Source organism: Schistocerca nitens, chromosome 2, assembly GCF_023898315.1.
Source record: "Schistocerca nitens isolate TAMUIC-IGC-003100 chromosome 2, iqSchNite1.1, whole genome shotgun sequence".
Classification (NCBI taxonomy): domain Eukaryota; kingdom Metazoa; phylum Arthropoda; class Insecta; order Orthoptera; family Acrididae; genus Schistocerca; species Schistocerca nitens.
The window spans coordinates 344,559,318-344,563,006 of record NC_064615.1 but is presented as its reverse complement, the minus strand read 5'-3'; positions in this window follow the sequence as shown (position 1 = coordinate 344,563,006).

Genomic DNA, 3,689 nt, shown 5'->3' with positions numbered 1-3,689 from the left:
TGTTGCACACAGCTGTAAACAAAAAACAAAATCTATGGCGATCGATCATCGTCCAAACATATGCAGTACACAATTTATCTTATACCACTGTTTATTATCCTTAACATTAATCAGATTTTGCATTTATGATATGTCTTACTTGAAATATGTATTAAAATGGCTTATAGAAATAGTAAAACAAATACTTGGGACTAGCATAGTGGTCGTTAAACTGCGGCCCATGCGCCGTAAGCGGTCCGAATTAAGAATTCGTGCGACCCGCGGTTCGCAGCCCTATTATAATAATACGCATCTAGCAATTAAGAGCCGTATCTAAAAAGTCAACTAAAACTAAAAGTTTCTGAACAGTATAGCTGCCCTGCTTAGTAACGAAGAAAAAACACTTACAGAGACAATAATATTTTAAAATGTGCTTTATTTTAGTTGAGGTTAATGATTTTGGTTGTGCGATAAGTAAAGTTGTAAAGTTTGTTGCTTTCCTTAGGACCATAGTGCTAAGCAGTGTGGCCACTGCGGGGTTAGAGGATGTAAGTGGGGTAATGTTGAATTCCATGAATTATTAAAAATCTGCCACACTTGCAGTATACATAGTTTGGCGACTAGTTTCGAACCAACAGGTTCCTTCTCAAGCCTGGCCTCCTGAGGCTGCAATCAAAATCCCTAATGTTAATGATAACCATCCAAAAAAATTATTCGAAACAATTATACACGTGAAAGCAAATAGTACTATCCTGTTGAAGAGAGATACACACAGATACAGAAGGGAAATACGATGACCATCTACACAAGAAGCGGGTCAACTTATCCTAAAAAGATCCTATAAAACCTGGACACATTTTAAACAATAAACTGCCATCTAGAATAAAAAGCAGAAACAAATTAAAACGTTATTTAGTCTCCTTAGCCCTATATACACTGAAGTGCCAAATAAGCTAGCACAGGCATGCACATTCAAATACAGAGATATAAAAAACTGGCAGAATACGCTGCTGTGGTCGGCAACGCCTATATAAGACAACAAGTATCTGGCGCAGTTGTTAGATCGGTTATTGCTGCTACAATGGCAGGTTATCAAGATTTAAGTGAGTTTGAACGTGGTGTTATAGTCGACGCACGCGCAATGAGGCACAGCATCTCCGAGCTAGCGATGAAGTGGGAATTTTCCCGTACGACCATTTTACGAGTGTGCCGAGAATATCAGGAATCCGGTTAAAACATCAAATCTCCGACATCACTGCAGAGGGGAAAAGATCCTGCAAGAACATGACCAATGACGACTGAAGAGAATCGTTCAATGTGACAGAAGTGCAACCCTTCCGCAAAATGCTGCAGATTTCAGTGCTGGACCATCAACAAATGTCAGCGTGCAAACCATTCAACGAAATATCATCAATATAGGCTTTCGGAGCCAAATACCAATTCGTGTACCTTGATGACTCGACGACATAAAGCTTTACGCCTCACCGGGGCCTGTCAACACTGACATTGGGCTGTTGATGACTGGGAACATGTTGCCTGATTGGAAGAGTCTCATTTCAAATTGCATCGAGCGGATGGAGACAACCTCATGAATCCATGGACCCTGCATGTCAGCAGGGGCTGTTGAAGCTGATGGAGACTCTGAAATAGTGTGGGGCATGTGCAACTGCAATGGTATGATTCTGACAGGGAACACATACATAAGCATACTGTCTGATCACCACCATCCATTCATGGCCATTGTGCATTCTGACGGACTTGGGCAATTCCAGTAGGACAATGCGACACCCCACACGTCCAGAATGGCTACAGAGTGATTCCGATTCCAGGAACACTCTTGTGAGTTTAAACACTTCCACTGGCCACTAAACTCGCCAAACATGAACATTATTGGACATATCTGGGATGCCTTGCAGTGTGCTGCTCAGAAGAGATCTCCACCCCCCCTCGCCCCTACTCGTACGGATTTATGGACAGTCACGCAGGATGCAAGGTGTCAGTTTTCTCCAGCACTACTTCAGACATTTGTCAAGTCCATGTCATGTCAGGATGTGGCATTTATGTGTGCTCGCAGGGGTGTTACACGATATTAGACAGGCGTAGCAGTTTCTTTGGCTCTTCAGTGTAGTTTCAATGAATGCCTAGAAGCTAAAGGTGAGAGAGGATCTTGTTCAAGCAGGGAGGCCATCACAAAATGTGTATCCACAAACCAGTAACCACAAATGTAAAATACATGTAATGTCTTATTATATAAGAATGTTCCTGCTACTACTTGCCGTTTTTTGTTTGTTTCAAGGGCCTTGAAGCACATGCTGTTACGAAGTAAGGCTGCCAGAATGTGAGATGGCAGAGATTACTTAGTGCATGGTGTACATTACTGAAGTGTGATGGTGGAAGTATAATATTGTGAAAATGCACAGATGAGCATGTGATTATTGAGTTGTCATGAAAGTGGTAATTTCCATGTTTCTGTCTCTTTCAGGTTATGTTAAAGACATATTTTTTTTAGTACACACACACACACACACACTTGCTTTTATGGACTCATTGAACTACTTTATCCAATCATTTCCTGATCCTCTTCTTCAGTAAGCTCATGTTTTGTTGTTTCTTAACTGCCCTGTATCTTTTCATTCGTTCTGATCTTTCCTGTCTTTCCTCATCTGTAAATACCCTTTTCATTGTGTGACATTTGTCTACTTTTGGTTTAAATCTTATTGTCTTGTTTTGCAGTTTCTTGAGGTTTTCTGTCTTGTTTTGCAAATCATGCAAGTTTATATCTAGTTCTCCCATATCCTATTTAATTTCCTTGATCCATCCTACTTCTTGCTTCAGATTCCACAGTTTCTGCATAATTTTTCTTGCTAATCTGGTTCCTGGTGTCCTCATTATGTGGCCAAAGAAAGAAATCCTCTTTTTACATATAGTATCTTTGATGGGCTCCAGTTCCTTATACATTATTTCATTTGGCACTATCTGGCCTTGTCATTCCTTCTGATATTTTTTAATTTATGCGTGTTCTGGTTATTCTTCTCTCTGCTTTCAGTATTTTGTCGACTCTGTTTCTCTGAGCGACTTTAAAAAGTGTCTCGCTTGTGTATGTTACCTCTGGCTGAAACACTGTCTTGTAGTATTTTAATTTTGTTTGAACTGATAGACATTTCTTATTGTATGTAGACCATATTAGTTTTTGAACTTTTATCATTTTATTTGTTCTTTCTTTCCAAGGAGGCTTTTCATCCAAGTTGTGTGTTATAATCGCTCCAAGATATTTAAATTGCTTCACTATTTTGATTTTTCTGTTGTCTACTATTTTGTCATCTATTACTATGGGTCTCTTACCATCATCTCGGTCTTTTCGAAAGATATCTGGAGTCCTACTTTTTGTGCTATATTTTGCAGGCTTATTATTTGATTTCTAGCTTCTTGTACATTATTAGTTAGTAATGACAAGTCATCTGCAAATCCCAAACAATTTGGGATATATCATCTTTCTTGGTTCCAATTGTTATGCTTTTAGGTACTGGGCCCCTCTACGGCTCACAGCTGTGGTTATAACTCAGAGCTTGCTCCACACAAGGGTAGGGTCACACACACACACACACACACACATATATATATATATATATATATATATATATATATATATATATATATATATATAACATGACCATATGTATACAATGCAAATTGTCTATGAATGGATTAAG